The sequence below is a fragment of the Canis lupus genome, chromosome 2 (assembly GCF_048164855.1).
Source record: "Canis lupus baileyi chromosome 2, mCanLup2.hap1, whole genome shotgun sequence".
Lineage (NCBI taxonomy): Eukaryota > Metazoa > Chordata > Mammalia > Carnivora > Canidae > Canis > Canis lupus.
Window position 1 is genome coordinate 45,392,372 of NC_132839.1, and position 17,954 is coordinate 45,410,325.

Below are 17,954 nucleotides of genomic sequence, written 5' to 3' on the forward strand. Positions count from 1 at the left end.
CATTTAGAGACCTAGCCTGTTTTTCAAAGTGTCTGCACCATTTTACATTCCAACTAGTATTTATTATTATTATTTTATTATAGCTATTCTAGTGAATATGAAGTGATACCTTGTTCAAGTTTTGATTTGCGTTTCCCAACAATTAATGGTATCGAGTATATTTTCATATGCTTTTTGGGCATTTGTATATTTTTTTCTGGAGGAATGTCTATTGAAACACATTGCCCATTTTCCAATTAAGATATTTGTCTTTTTATATTTTTTTATTATGGATTCTTTATATATTCTGGATACTAGACCCTTATCAGATATATGATTTCCAAATATTTCTCCCATTTTGTGGGTTATCTTCTCATTTCTTGATGGTGTCTTTTGAGGCATAAAAGATTTTAACTTTGTTGAAGTCTTATTTATATCTGTTTTTAATTTGGTTGCCTATTCTTTTGGTGTCATATATATGAAACTATCACCTTACCCTACATCACAAAAGTCACAAAGATTTTTTTCCTAAAAGTTGTATCATTTTAGTTTTTACATTGAGAATTTTAATTATTTTCAGTTCATTTTTGTATATAATGTGAAACAGATGTTCACATTTATTCTTTTGCATGTGGAGACCCAATAGTCCCAGAATCATTTGTTGAAAAGACTATTGTTTCCCCCACACCAGTAACTTTTATTGAGCACCTATTATGTGCTGAGCAATGTTGTAGGTTCTGGAACTATTCTTTTGGACAACATAGATAGAGTTTTCTCCTTCCTGGGCCTTATGTTTCAGTTGTGGGGGACCTGAGCACACCAAAGCTCTTCTGTAAAATGAAGCTGAGAAAAGAGGAGAAGCTGTCCTGGGATGAGGTTACTATTTTTGTAGTGACTGCTCAGGAAAGGCCTCACTGATAAGATGATACTATTGACTACTGGTTCGTTTCTTGCTCACAACAAACTTACGTGGTAGGCACCATGCTGCCATTATTGTACAGATCAAGAAACCCAAATACACTTGAACCACAGAAGCTAAGTAACTCACCATCTTACTATTTCAGAGAGAGATTGATACACAGGTGCAATTTAAATCAGGTGGCTGATGTTGCAAATAAAATTTAAATTTAAAAACAGAAAAGAAAAATAAATCAGGTGGCTAAGAGATTAAGTGTCTGCCTTCAGCTCAGGTCATGATCACAGGGTCCTGGGATCAAGTCCCACATCGGGCTCCCTGCTCAGCAGGAAGTCTGCTTCTCCCTCTCCCTGTGACCCTCCCCCTACTTGTTCTCTCTCTCTTTCATAAATAAATAAATAAAATATTAAAAAATAAATCAGCTGACTGAATGTGTATCTCCTTTATTTAGGTAAAACTCGGCGTGATTCTTTGACAAAGAGGTCCATGAAGCAGATAACGTGGTGAATTTTGCAAGAGCTTAACAAGACAAAGGTGTGTTGCCACTGACAGTGCTGGTGGTTTGTGCTTGGAGTTGTTCCGCAGCTCCTCTTCACAGTACACTGGGCCAATTTTCTCCTCCATGCTCTCAGCCTCTTCCTCTTGCCCGCCTTCAGGTCACTGCTCCTCTGACCTGATGCCTCACTGGGAAATTCCACCATCTCCAAAACCTTCATGTTAATGACAGCTCTGAATTACATTCCAAGACTCAGAATGAAAACAAACAAACAAACAAAAAAAACCCTGCATTTTTTTATTCTCTAAATCAAGTGAAATATGATTCACATTCCCACATCCAAAATTAAAAAGAAACCCTTTTTCCCCTCCTGGGACCTTATCAGTGTCCTAGGGAGCTTACGTGAACTCCCAGGTGAGCACACGTGTTTATGTATCACTATCTTGATACCCATTGTTGCCTTGCAGGCTGCATCCATTTATTCATTCCGTTCAAGTCAATCATTCATTAATTCAACAGATATGTGTTGAGTACTTAAACTGTGTGTCAGGCACTGTAACAGACTCTGAGATAAATGGGGAACAAGATAACTTGGTCCTGGCCAGCTACCATCCGTCCACTGATGTGGCTTAGTAGGGAAGCTGTCAGCTTCAGGCCAAGGCAGATACTTGATGCTTTGCCCTTTGACAGGTCCCATGCCTCGCAAATATCCTTCTACCTCTGGGATACTACAATCTTCACCACTCACAGAACCCACAAACTTTCTTTTTGTCTGTAAGGGAACCCAAATACCATCCTAGACTATTCCCTGACCCTCATTACCTCTGAAAACACCAAGCATCCATGTCTCTACCTCCTGAAAACTCATTCCCTCAGAGTGTCTAGACCAGAGAACACAAGTTAGCAATTTACACATCAAACAGGACCTACAGATGCATGCTTTAGGATTGCACACTTTTTTAAAAAATGGACTTCAATTAACAATTTAAAATCAGCCATTTTCACATAAAAATCCAGATTCCCATTTGCTTTAAAAACTGGAAAGACTGGCAACCAGTCCACATAAGAATGCCCTTCTAAGATGAGTATACCCACTCTGGTCCCCCAAGACCTTTTTGCACCTCCCCCCGACCCTGCATATCCCACACAGATATGTGTGCTAGTGACCCCAGTCTGTAATTATGATGGCAGATACTGCTATAGGTTCACTAAACCAGCTTCCTTTCTTCCTTGGGCACCGAGCTAGAATACATGTTGCCAGAGGGGAGGAGATGTGACTAAATTGTGGGCAATAGCCTGAGGATAGGAGTGATATTCACCCTGAGTAGATGTGGCCCATGAAAACTTCCTGCAGAATCTTCCATGCTACCTCTTGCCCATTGGATATAAAGGACAGAGACCCAGATCAGGGTAAAGACTCAAGAAGAAGTCTGCGACTGACTAAACAGAATAGAGCTTCCCCATTGACTTCATTATACTGTAAGGTGAGCAAGGCACAACTTGCTTACAATTATTTTGTATGGAGAAAAAAAAACAATTATTTTGTATGAAGCCATGGAGACTTTGCAGTTGCTTGTTATAACACTTAGCCCATTTGACAAATACACCATCCAAACCATAACCATATATCGGGGTCATCATCTGGGTAAGATTATATCTCCAATTTTTCTCTGCAACACCCAAAATCTATTTCCAGTATATACTCAGGCAAAAGCTGTGCCATCAAGAAAGGGATGGGAAAAGATAACAATTCTTTTGTTCATGAGATAGTTGAAATATAATTGGGAGGGCGAAGTTCAAGAAAACATTGCCCTACTATCCCTTATCAAATTGTGTTAATATCAGCTGACACATGATGAGTACTTGCTAGGAGCCAGGCACTCTGCATACCCTATTCGTTTTTGACAACTACCTTTGAAGAAGGCATTATTACAGTTTCAAAGATAAGAACACTGAAGTTCAGAAAAGTTTAGCAATTTGTCCAAAATTACACAGCTTGCTGGTCATTTGCAAAGTGTGGTCAGGAACTCAGATCTGCCTGTGCTTGTTTCCCTGCCTGGTGTCCTCAGCCTCCTCCAAGGGGATCGATGTACTAATTCACAACATGATTGTATGCCAGCACCTGCTATAACATGCTGCTGACACTTCAGACCAAATAATGGATCTCATAGGTGGGACCTATAATATTTTAATTTGAAAGAATAACTCATAATGATGATTTCCATCACTAGAATAAGATGGCTCTGGAAGGAGATTTATTGTGACAGAGAAGTTGGTTGAAATTCTTCTCTCTGCCCTGCCTGGGCACTTCAAGGCACCCCCAGCCCACAGCACCATGCATCACAGCAGGAATTAGGATCAACATTGAGATCCTATCAGAGCCTCATTCCTCGACTAGTTTCTAAATATTTTAATTTCGCATATGCAAGCTGACTCCAAGATTATTTCCCCATTTCTAAAATGGAGATCCAAAATTGTGATGGAGCATAGATAGAATGTCATAGTGAGTTAGTTATCAGTTGTTGCACAACAAATTATCCCAAAATTTAGTGCCTAAAACAAGAACATTTATTTTCTCACATTTCTGCGGGGTCAGAAATCCACAAACATGTATGGTTCACTGAGCTCTCTGGTTCTGGGTTCCTCACAGCCTACAGTCAAGGTGTTGATTGGAGCTGCAACACTCTCAAGGCTCCATTGGGAGTAATCTACTTCCTAGCCCATTCCCATGGCTGTTGGTAGGATTCAGTTCCTTGTAGTTTGTCGGACCAAGCCCTTAGTCCCTCAAGAGCTATTTGCCAGAGTCCTGCATCAGTTTCTTGTCACTTGAGCCTCTGCACAGAGCATCTCACAACATGGTAGTTGGCTTCATTAGAACAATAAATCCAAAAGGACTCAAAAGAACATAGAAAGAGTACAAGTTAGACAAAAATCACAGCCTACTCACAATCTCAGAAGTAACATCTTGTCATTTTTGCCATATGTTAGTTGTTAGACGTAAGTCACTAGGTCTAGGCCACATTAAGAGGAGGGAATTACACAAGAGTATGAAGACCAGTACATCAGGATTATTGTGAGCTGTCTACCACACTATGTAGGAAATCTAGCCCAATTCATTATTCATTGTACACACTCAGTAAATAGTAATAGCAGTTATTACTATTGTTTTTATTGCTATTATATTATTATTATTATTATTATTGATGGTGATAATGATGATGAAAGAAAGATGACTACAGTCAAGACAAAAAGATCTTTTTGAACCCCAACCAGATTACCTACATTCAAATCCATGCTTAGCCTCTCCTTAGCTGTGTGCTTTAGTATAAGTTATATAACCTCTCTCTCCTCTGGTTCCTCATTGATAAAATGGGGAGATAACAGCAGGATTTATCTCATAGGGTTCCTGTGAAAGTTCAATGGCATAAGATATGTAAAGTACTTTAGCTCAGAAGCTAGAAAATAATAAGTACTCAAATATATGTTAGTGAACCCTGAGATCACCATTATTTTCTGCTACCACTTGCCTAGGGCTACTTAGGCGACAATTGCCACAATAATGCTCCATAACAAACACCCACAAAATTTCAGTGGCAAAAAACAATTATCATTTATTTCTTACTCAAGAGTTTGAAGGTCAGCAGGGCAGCTCTGTTCCTTGAGTCTCTCATCCCCCTATTGGAGCCAAGTCAGCCAGGACAGTCAGCCTCTTGGCAATTGTAGAAGTCCAAGAGGGCAAGTCCACTGTGCAGTTTCACATCAACTGCTTTTTGTTTTAGAAACTGAAAAGTTACATGGCTTTCGTGAATGGAATGCACATGGAAGGGAGGTAAAAGTGCCAGGAACTCAAAATTTATTGCAATCCATCTTTGTCTTACTTTTTTGGAAGACAATCATAGAAGGTATAACATAGTGGTGGAGGATAGAGAGATAGGCAAAGGTAAACTGACATTTTCAAGTATCTTCCATGCTGAACATAGTCTAGATTTCATTTCTTAACACAACTCCTTAATGAGATAAGCACTATTATCCTCATTTTATAGTTCAAGAAACTGAAGCACAAAACTTTGCCTGTGGCTGGCTTATCTGAATCTAGATCTTATGTCACTGTATCACCCACTTCTGGATGATGCTTGACCATTATAGCTAAGGTCACTGGGGTGGAAGCATAGGGCTAGGACTAGCCTTGGGAGGCAACTGGCCTTGATTTCTGACACTTTGCAGAAGGTCTTAATTTCTAGGTGGCCACATTTGTAGAATTAGAAGGATAATTAGAGGTTTTTACAAGTCACTCCTCTCATTTGGAAAAGAAACTGAAGTTCAGAGAAGTGACAATACCAAATGAATGGATGGTAAAACCAGGATTGGAAATTTATCTCTAGAGCCCCAGGGCCTTTTCCACCTTGGTTGGCTACCTCTTTAGTTTAAGTCTCTGATCCCTGTCTAAATGCAAATTTCCCTGGGAAGAGACTTTTATATTTAATGTGATTGATGGTGGGAAGGAAAGGACTCTGCTTACCTCACACTGAAACTGGTTGTCCTAAATGACTACCCCAGGTGCCTTTGTCAGAGTTCAGGTACAGGTGACCACGGCTTTGGTCTCAGCTAACTCTAGATGGTTAGCCCTAAAGACACTTTGTAAATCCTCTAGTCAAAGACACAGGTTTAAAAGGGTGGCCTTGAGGTCACACCACTAATTAGGAACAAGGGAAAAAAAAAAAAAAAAGGAACAAGGGAAAGATTAGACCCAGTTTCTCTGATCCTGGGAAGAATGTCAGGTCTTTTTATCCATTCAGACTATATTTGGGCCACACCTTCCCAAGTGTCCGAGACAGTCACCATCTTGCCTATTGAACACATAGACCATGTTTACTTCTAAATTAGCCTTGAAAAGCAGCCACACGTGTTCTTAACAAGGAAAGAGACAAAAGGAACCTACTTGAATGCATAACCCTGTGATTCATTGATTTTTGTCTTCCAATTTAATTACATTGCAGGAAATATTTGGCTAAGACATGACTGCTTATGAATCTACATTAATACCAGGATCAGGGCAGTTTCAGGTCATTCTTCCTTTTGATTCTACTTTTACTTCTAGAATAATATCACTTTTCCTGTCTCATTTGTAATGTGATAGCAAAATAAGTGATAAGGTTTAATTGTCTCTGGAAGAAAAGCTTTTAAAAATGTATTCTGTAATATGCAACATATTTAGAGCTTACGATAAGCAATTTCTCTCAGGAGGAAGTTTTTCAAGGAAAAAAAAAGTGACTCTAAAAGTAATTTCAGCAGCAAAGTAGATTAAATATCCACCATATTAGTCACAGAGCATTAGATGGAATTGAATTGACTGAGCAGAGGTCAAAGAGTGGCTAAAGTTTTTAGCCCACCAGAGGAGCAATAAAATCCAACCATACTTAAAATCATTAACTTTAAACCCTTTGATATGAGATCCAAAACCTCACTGCTCATAGCAGGAACTTCCAAACACCAAGGCTGGTAAAAGAATAAATCCCTTCAAGAGCTCTACATTTCATGAAATACTTTAAATGGAATCGAAGGCAATGGGAAGAAACTGGCTTTTCCAGGCTCTTCTGAAGAAAATAGAATTCTACAAGGCTTATTTGAAACAAACAAATAGACTTCTGGTCTACCCTCCCAAATATTTACAGGCAGATTTGTTCCCACAACTGAATGCAATATGTCAAAAGACTTCAAGTTAATTTCTGGAAGGAGAGGCAAACCTCAGGGTTATGAACTTTTCTTCTTTCTATTCACTCAGCCTCAAAAACACAGTCTAACTTTTCTTGCCACCACCACCACCATCACCTGACCAGCCCACCGAAGGGGGCATGAACTCGTACTCATACCTGAGGGGTGTTAGCTTCAAGTCTGTTTTGTTTTGTTTTTAATGACAAAGTGAGCTACAAGCCAGCAAAGGTGAGAACTCAGAGCCAAAGTGCTCTTGCACACTCAGGAGAGAAGCAGCATAGAATTTAAAAGCTGACTGGCAGATACAACTCAAACCTGAAGCAATGGGTGGCAAGCAATTAAAGATCCTGGAGAAACAGTCTCCAGTTAAATCAGTTCCTGAGAGACTACAAAGGACAAAAGAGAAATACACCTTTCCTAAAGGTTAAATAATTTATTCCTCCTTCCACTTCAACTCATTTGCTTACCATTGTTAAATGCACCATGTTCTGTCCCCATTAGCTAAAAAAAAAAAAAACAAATCAATTTTTAAAATTCTATTAATGCTGTGAGTCATGTATCTGTAAATAATGGGAAATTCTCTTTAATGGTGGTATTGAGAAAGAATGAAGTACTGATTTGGGGGAGTGGAGAATTGGCTTTTAATTAGAATTGTATTTATGACTAAATAGGAAGTGTATTTGTTTCTGAGAAAGTGGGTCATCTAGATTCCATGTTCAGACTAATATATATTTGGGATAATGTTTTAGAAAAAGTTGGGTTCAATTTTTAAAAGCATGCAAATTTGTGAGACAAGGACAGTATTTGGGGGCACCTGGGTGGCTCAGTTAGTGAAGCATCTGCCTTCTGCTCAGGTCATAATCCCAGCATCCTGGGATGGAGCCCCGCATCAGGCTCTCTGCTCAGTGGAGAGCCTGCTTCTCCCTCTCCCTCTTCCTGCTACTCTGCCTACATGAGCACTTTCTTTCTCTCTCCCTCTGCCAAGTAAATACATGAAATCTTAAAAGGAAAAAAAAAAAAATACAGAACAGTATTTGAAAGGGACCACATGGATTACAATGATGCACAGACAGTAACAGTTGAGCTTTTAACTAAATGAGGGGACACTGAGTCTCCATGTACGGCAGAGTTGGACCAGAGACAGAGGCATCCTTGTGTGGGTTTAGCTGTTCTTAGATAAGCCAAATGGCTACCACTAAGCCTTGCGGTGGGCAGAGCCACATGTAATATTATTATTTGACTGAATGCAGAGTGGGAAGGAATGGTCCTACCAAAGCCAGATTTCAGCAAGCCTGTGTATATAAGATATATACATAACATCTGGGAAAGTGTTCTAAAACCTTAGACAGAGAGCTTTGCACACGGGCCCAGTGCTTATAAGCCCCTCCTCATCTGTGTGATCTTAGACAACTGGCTTAACTTTCTCTTGCCTCATTTTTCTTATCTGCTAAATGGTGTGATAGTAATAGTTCTAATCTCATCTGGCTATTATAAAGATTCACTGAATTAGTATCTGTAGGCATGAGAGTAATGCCTGGTAAGTACCAAACACTGAATATTTGTTCTTATTAGCTCTTTTTTAAAAATAACTAGTGGATGCACATGGTACACATTTTTAAAGATCTAAAGCAGCACACAGTAAAAACTCAGCCACCTGTCACCATCCTTGGTTTCTGTTCTATTCCCTGGGGCAATCAGATTACCATAGTATTAGGTAACTTATTAGAGATATTATAAACATGGAACACCTGTGTGTCTATACTTTCTAAAAAAAAATCAATCATAGAATACCCTACATGTTCTTTTCTGAACTTTGTTATTTTCACTTAGTAATTCATCTTGAACATAGTTCCCTCACCATCCTTAGAAAAGCCCCATTCGGGATCCCTGGGTGGCGCAGCGGTTTGGCGCCTGCCTTTGGCCCAGGGCGCGATCCTGGAGGCCCGGGATCGAGTCCCACGTCGGGCTCCCGGTGCATGGAGCCTGCTTCTCCCTCTGCCTGTGTCTCTGCCTCTCTCTCTCTCTCTCTGTGACTATCATAAATAAATAAAAATCAAAAAAAAAAAAAAAAGAAAAGCCCCATTCATGTCTGTATCAATACACCAGATTTCTTTTTTTTTTTTTTATACACCACATTTCTTAAGCATAAGGGTCATGGCTTCTTAAGCAGCTCCTTATTGGTGCATGTGTAGATTGTTTTCAACCTTATGCTATCACAAACAATGCTTCCATGTCTGCAGGTATATAAACATCTTTGCAAACATATGTTTATATCTGTAGAAAAAAATTGATTGCAAGTGGATTTACTGGCTCTTGACATAACTAATCTTGACATAACTGTCCAACTATTCAAAAGGAGATCTTCAGATGTGAATATATTTTTGTCTGATTAAAACTGTATTACAAACAAAAGGTATTATTTTATGCAGCTCAGCCAGTTGAGCATTCAACTCTGGATTTCAGCCTCACGTCATGTTCTCAGGGTTGCAAGATCTAGCCCCACATCAGGTTCCACACTTACCAGAGAATCTTTTTTTTTTTTTCTTAGCAGAGAATCTATTGGAGATTCTCTCTCTCTCTTTCCCTCTGCTCCTCCTCCCCATTCAATAAATAAATAAATAAATAAATAAATAAATAAATAAATAAATAAATACTTTTTCTAACTTTCTTGTTTGGCAGATGAGGACACCAAAGACACACCATGATATAGCAGCAGTTGTATGTGACAGGGGAACACCTAGAACATCCAGGGTTCTCATTAAGTTTCAAGTGTCTGCCTTTTTTTTTTTTTTAAGATTTTATTTATTTAATCATGAGAGACAGAGAGAGAGAGGCACAGGCACAGGCAGAGGGAGAAGCAGGCTCTATGCACAGAGCCCGATATGGGACTCGATCCCCAGTCTCCAGGATCACGCCCCGGGCTGAGAGCAGCCCTAAACCACTGAGCCACTGGGGTTGCCCTCAAGTGTCTGTCTTCGCATTAGATTGCCTCCTCCTTAGTCTTGGAACTTCATGAATCCAAATCAGAAGACAAGAAGCAAAGTTTAAATTTATGTAAAAGTAATTTTAAATGGCCTATAATTGGGGCCTTGCTGGAAAAGACTCCAATTTATGTATTTCATTGGCATATTGATGAAATAAATAAGGTTCTATATAAATTATGCTTATCAGTAAGCATATATGATATCAAAAGTCGTATCAATAATACCAACACTAATGGTTCTTCTCTGATGAGGTGTACAAAAATATTTTTAATCTCTTTTAGATTTTTAGAAAGAAAATATTTCATTTCCAGAGAGACCATACATGTAGTTTTCTGAGGAATAATTCGTTGAAATGAATATAGTAACGCTTTTCCAGAAACTGACGAGTATCTCACAAATAATGCAAAACTGAATTATCTACCCAAATTTAGAAATTCTCCCTCAAACTGTAATCTCCTCCAAGGTATGGTTTCCCAGAAGGTAATCAACAATCATCAGTTGTGTTTGTACGTCACTCATTTCAATGTCCTACATAGAAGATGACTTATCTAGAGTCGTAATTGTAAATCAAGAAATTGAATCTTAGCATTAACATCACACAATATAAAAAGTTTCACTCTGTGTAGTATAAATAAATACTTTTTATTAGACTGTTTTACAATAACATAAATTCATAGGTGATGAAAGCAAAAACATAAATAACCGAAATACACCACGGCATCCCTTAAGAGAGGCTTAGGAACAATGTTTAATAAATACTATGTATGACTACCAAAATGAGATTGTGGCATTGTTAATACCCTGGGACAGAACTCTCCATAGAACATCATTTATTTACACCATACACAAAACACCAAAGTTAGAAGCTGACATGGCCTCCCATAAAATTAGCTCGGCTACAAATCCCAAACCATGTACATGAAGTGACTAATTACTTCCCCTGCTTGTTTGGCTGGTATCATTAGGGCACATCTCATTTTACTGTTTTTGTATGTGCTTTTACATGTTTCTGCAATTTGATATTATCTGTTACAAACAGTCAGCTACTTAGGGGCTGCTTCCAAAGTATTTTATAACAAGCCCAGACGGGTGCTTTAATGAGCCTATTACAAGGGCTTCGGAAAGAAGAGGCTTTTGTGAGTCTCTTCCTGCCCCCTTTGGAGTTTAGAAGGTGGGAGAAAGCCGTTGAGAGGAGGGTTTAAATGAGCCTTTGCTGGCTGTTCCACCTGTGAATAGCACTGGTGTGTTGCAATTAGAAAGAGGGCGTGGCTCAGAGGGAGCTGAAGGCATTCCAGGGAGCATCTTGGGGGAGCTGACAAAGTGGCTGCCTAGGGCTCCCGACAGGGGCTGTCTCAGAATCTGAGCAGATTCTTGCTGGCACACCAGCATAAATTTGGACTAATAACTCTTTTCCAGACTCTGGTGCTAGTATACCAGTCTGCATCTCGAAGGACAGACTCTACCCCTGTGAATAGAGTTTGGTATGGATAATTGGATGCTGCATGCTAGTGAGAACTCCTTGGAACTGAGGTCAGACCTCTCAATAATCTACTCCTCCCTCCGCCCCTTACCAGCTCTGTGGTCTGTGGCAAGTTACTTATGAAACCCATTTGTGCCTCAGTTTCTTCATCTGTAAAATGGGCATTATAATCATGCCTCTCTCAGTTGTTTTGAGGATTAAATGTTGCATGTAAATTACTTGTTTTGCACAGTTTTTTTTTCTTTATTAACTGAGGCCATTCCCAGTACATATTAAGGACTCGTTGGGGACTGGATATATATATTCGTCCTCTCCTCACTGCCCACCAGAGACCAAGGTAAATGGTAGGTACTCAAATGCATATTGAATAAAATTTCCAAGTGTGTTAACACACCACTGTTGGTTCAAACATACATACATACATACATAAATTGTAACACAAAAAATGTAGTTATCATTATTTAATTTATTGAAATATGATTCTGTGTATTTCCCCTTGGATTTCTCCAATACATTGACCCCGGTCAGAGCACGTAGCCCAGCCCTTTGGGTAGTTCCCTGCCTCAGGGAATTTTGTAGAATTGAAAAGAGATGTTCAAGAGTTCATCCTATATTTTGTAAAAAATTAAACCAAAGGTTCTACACTGAAATTTTCGTGTGTGTGTGTGTGTTAAGTTGAACTTGAGAGGCTTTAAAGTTTCAATTACTCTCCAGTTTCTAAAGTCCTCACAACTTCTTGTTTCACAGGATCCACTTCATTTATTCTTCTCACTGGCTTGCTTCTGAGTCAGCAACCCTGGGAGCTCATGAAGACATGGTGTATCCTAGAGAGAGGGAAGAGAGGGATGTGCTGGCAGGGAAGCATGAAGCACAGATTTCCCCGAAGCTAAAGACACTAAATGTTAGGGGAGGTACCTCTGATGGGGGAGACTGTATCCCACCTGATGGCAGCAAGAGCTCAGAGGGGACAGGACTGCTCAGAGGCGAGACCCTACCAAATGACTCCTAGCCTCACCCATGATTCACCCCTGTCCCAAATCTAGTATAAAAGCCATAGAACCAGGACATCTGGGTGGCTCAGCGGTTGAGCGTCTGCCTTTGGCTCAGGGTGTGATCCTGGGATCTGGCATCCAGTCACACGTCGGGCTCCCTGCAAGGAGCCGGGTTTTCCCTTTGCCTGTGTCTCTGCCTCTCTCTCTCTCTCTCTCTCTCTCTCTCTCTCTCTCTCTGTCTCTCATGAATAAATAAATAAAATAAAATATTTTTTAAAAAGCCACAGAACCTCTGGACCGAAGTAACTGTAAAGAGGTCCTTGGGGGTGTTGGAACTCAAATGTGACCTGATGATCAGTGATGGGCTGCTGACAGGGTGTTCCCAAGGCTTCGCTGCTGTGTCACATGGCAGGACCTTAGGCAGCCCCAGAAATGGCAAGGACATCGGAGAGAGAATCCATAATGCCTGAGATCGCCTGACCACCAGCCCAGAGGAAAGACTGCTTGGGGGCAAACTATCAAAAAAACAAATAAAAGAAATGAAAACTATCTTATGCTGCCCCTCAACTATAAGTTTTAGCCAGCTCCATTACTGTCTTTTTGATGCAATGCATTCTATGCTGAATGAATCTTCTTTAATTAATGCTATATTTTAATGGGAGAATGTTGTAATAAGCTACTGTTTTATATGTGCGTTAGAGACCACATTATACATGAAAATCTTCAATATCAGACATTTTAAGGGTTTTCCCTGCCTGTAAGTGTTGTCCTGTGGGCCAACTGGCCAGTGGCCTTATTTTATTTGAGTAGGAAAATAATAATACAAATGTACAGAGATGGTAGGCAAGACAGGCATTCCCCACTTTTCCATGGACCCAACCAGAAGCTCCATCTTTTTTTCCTACTTGTCTGCCATGAACTCTTTAAGTTTCAGATTGTGGTACAGAAGCTAATATGGCAATACTTTCAGATCTCCTAACTCCCTGTGCATAACTCCATCTTCCCTGCATCTCACTGGGTACATGGAACTGGTGAGGTTTATCTGAATGAGAAATAATCTTTTAAAACAGGAAAGCTCAAAACCACCATTTGTCTTCAGATCGTCTCCAATGGATATTGGTGACTAAATGCTTTTCTACTCTCTTTCCTTCCCTGAGGGAAAGAAAACTTCATTCAGACCTTTGGCCCAACTAATGAAAATCTCAAAAAATATATTCTTGCTAATTACCCAAGTGATGGCCACTTCAGGTCAGATCCAAATGTATCTGCGCTGTTTGTTCATGACTAACCACTCACCATTAGGCTGCATATCATAGTTTGTTACAAACCAAAAAATCTTTTTTGCTATGCTGAAAGAGTGTTATTTCATATTCCCTGTTTTTAAGCTACATCACCACCACTTTCAGGAGAAATTGTGATCCTGTCATCCTTTCTCGCAGAAGAGACCTGGCACCATTCATCATGATGCAGATTCCCCTCCAGTAGTGACCCCATGAGGCAAAAAGAGAAATCCATTACCAGGCTCATTCAGGTCTTTGGCCTGCCTTCTGAGAAAGCCTGCAAGGATGAAAACCTCACTAACTATACAAGCAACTTAATTTTGATAGGTAATATTTGACCATTAGATAGCAAGCAGGATTTGCTCAACTTCATGATGTCCAAATTGTTCACCATCTCATGCAGGCTTTTTTCTTTTCTTACCAGCTAAATGTATGTGAAAAATAATTTCAAAGATACAAATCATCAGGAGAGTAGAGCCTGGTTCTCATGCTTAGATAAATATACAATCTCAGAAGTCAGAGGATTTGTATCAGTTCTTGAAATGGGATTGATTTAGGGTCTGAAAAACCACTGATTTGATTACTTTCTTCTTACACAAACTCATCAAAGAAAATGTCTTCTTCTAACCACATTGGGTTTAGTTCGGAGTGCCTTGTCCATAGTTGATTTCAACTCCTGTTACATGGTGAGAGAGAGCCACCATTTCAAATATTTGGCATGATTCATTAGAAAAAGTGCCCCAAATTGCCATAGGTTATTTTTGCACTGTGTAACAGTGTTTTCCTCCTGCAAAGATTAGTGTCTTTGAGATATATTGTCTTGCATCAAACATTATCTTATTGTTTGTTGCAGAAGCTTATGGAACACAGAGCAATCTTTCCACACAAATACATGAAGATTCACTACCTCAATTCCAAACACACAAACTTGAAATCTGTCCACCAGAATTTCTTCTCCTAAGTTTTACAGAAATGTGAAAACATTCAAACGTAGCCAACACAAGCTTCATTGGTTTGACATCATGAATAGAAATCAATGAAAACGACATCCTTTTCTTCTAATTGGGATGCAGAATTCTGTGTGGTTTGATTTTTGGTGGCACCACTTGCCAAGGCACAAGTCTGAAAATGACTCCTACCCATTGTCATACTGGCTTCCTCATCCCACCTCAATCATTCACTCGTGGGGCAAAATCATGGTCATTTTTAATTGCACCCACAGTTACTTAATTACTACAGTAATTGGTCACTTGTATCTTCACAATCAGAGGCAAATGCCTGATTTCCACTGCCAACAGCAGGTATAATTATTTATTAGCAGAATTTCCACCTGACATTAGAAATGACCACCAAAATAACAGGTGCAAAAAATAAAGTGTCTAAAATTTGGGCTGAATCAATACCTCATTTCGATAAAGGAGACTGGCAACAGAGAAAATAAATAATGAGAACTGTCTATGTGACCTGAAGAAATCTCTGCAGGAAATAATGAAAAGTAATTGTGAGGAGGGGTGAGAGGAGGTGAGGAATAGAGAAAGGAAGGTACAGAAAGAAGGAGAGAGAGGGAGTGAGAAAGAACCTACAGTCTTAGGGAAAAAATAATACCACCTTATCAAAATGAGCAAGCCACCTAATCAAAGCTAGCCCGACTTCCCATCATCTAAATCAGAACTGCCAGAATGAGGCTCCAGTGATCAATTTCTTTTCACAGATAACACAGGAGGAGAAGGCCTAACACCCAAGTACATTTTTCATCCTTAAAAACCAGCCCCTCCATGTCTGAAGGCTTTTCTTTCCCCCTAAAGATGTTGTGGGGCCTGGGGAACCACTTAAAAGTTCCTTGCTATGCTCGCCCAAGAAACACAAAGTGTTGGTGAAGGATAAACAAGAGGGCTTTTTCTTTGACCCGCTCTGCAGAGTGATGGGGTAGTGTTGTTAGTTTATGTGAGAGAAAATAGCATAGGCTTTCTGAAAACAGTGGAATTGGATTAAGGCCTTTGTACAAGCCTCAATGCTGAGGGGAATTAGCAAGAGTTGTAGGCACTTAAAGGGGCCCTCATGCTGAAGCTTATCCCAGATTTTGCACAATAAACATTTAAATATCAACGGTGTTTTGCAACTTGCAGCACTAATGTATAAACTTCTCTCTTTTGAAACTCCCAAATCCTTCCAAATGTCTGCAACACCCTCCACAGAAACATATAGGACCTAGAGCAGAAAACACCTAGTCAATGATGTAAGTCTGCTTTTTAAAAAGCTGTTTCTCCTTTTCTACCTCCAGGATCCAGAATGTTTTATAACGGCTAGCTAGTTTAAGGACTTCAGATGCTCTATGTAATTTTAATCATTCAACTTTCTTTCAGGCTTTGCATTCTGATCTTGCGGGAGGGGGGGTGTTGCCGGGGCGGGGAGGGGGGGTGTCCCAGGGATGGATAAGGATGCCTAGTTGAGTTTAGAACTGTTTCGACCAAGATTTTGTTGTTGTTGTTGTTGTTGTTGTTGTTTTTAAACATCAGAATCCAAAAAGGTATTTTGTTTTAGAAGGACTCCTTAGGAAATTTTCAAAAGAGAAAACCAACTTTGGAAGAAAGGAACTATTTTGTCTACAAGCCTGCTGCCTGCCTCATTGAGAATCCGCATATGCAAGCTAGTTCCCACCCCACACACTAATCTGATACCCGGGTGTCCTGACTGAGGACAGTAGACTGATTTTTGTAGCAAGAGTATCCAACATCAAACAGTTATTTGATCTCCCTGATATTAAGCAAATTCTATTTCTCTCTTTAAGAATTCCAAACTCCCAAAAGTAAAATCAGAGTGTTATAGAGCCAAAGGGGGAGAGAGACAGCTTTAATTCCTCTCTCTCCCGAAATTGATCAGAAGACAGACATCATATTTTGTTTTCTGAGAACAGGATATTTGCTCTTGCTTCCTGTGATTCTTCCTTTCAGTGCTTTGTGTAATCTGCGCCCTGGTGTCGTTTTTTAACATTTGCTGCTCTTAATTTCATACTAAAGCAAACACTAGGGTTGCAAGCACATTTTTCATCAAAATCTACATCAGTAGTTTATGGAACTTAATGAATAAACAGATCCCCTTCTTCCTTTCCAGCATATATTGTCTCGAGATGATTCTAAGCAACTCAGCCTGGTAGTAATGTATTCCATCCAATTGAAGAGTTTGCAAGGAAATATATCTACAGTGACCCAACAGAGTAGTAAAACACTTGTTTGAAATTATTTTTTGTAACTGCGCTCATTTCATGCCTGAAAAGGCAGTGGTAAAAATCTCATTGCACTGGGGGCTGGTGGGGGCGGGGAGTATGGGGGAGGAGGGGGATAGGGGGGTGGCAGGCGGTGAGGGGGGGGGGTGGGAATGAAGACATAACTGTCCTGTCCAGCTCTGAGGCATGTTGAAGCAGTTTGCCTATTGAATTTGATACAATGATGTGTAGATGAATAAAGTTATCTCCGGTTCTGAATAGGATGGTGTCAGTGGGAGGGTAAGAGGGGGGAACTTGGAATCTGAAAAGAATTCTTTTTTTTCTTTTTCTTAAAAAAAAAAAAAAAGAGGGAGAGAACTTGAAGGTCAGGGTCCAGCTGCCCGGCAAGAGTAGAACACAACAAAATGCTGGACAGGCCCAAATAAAGACAACTATAGACACCCAGACACAGATATTGCAAAAGTTGCTTGCTTCAAGTAACTAATGTATTAACATATATTTCTATAGGCAAAGAGCTATTTCTTTCCTGTAGGCTGTCTTAGACACTGATGAAAACATAAGAACATGAAGAGCATCTGTAAAAATTACAGCTTTAATGAAACAGATGAAACAGGCCATCAAAGGTAGGAGAAAAGAAGAAATTTTAATGATTATGGCTTAATTCTAATAGATTATAATTATTATGATTGGTATGAACCAGTTTCTGACTGACATTCCATTTTCCCCCATTTAAGCTTTCATTTAAAAAAGGAGGGGGCAGGGGAGCCAAAAATACCCACCAGCCACTAATTATTCTCCAGGATTTGCTGCTTAACTCAATACAAGGCCTTTAATCAAATAGAGCAAAGAGATAAAACCTTTCAATGTGCATCATCACAGGGGTACACACTCT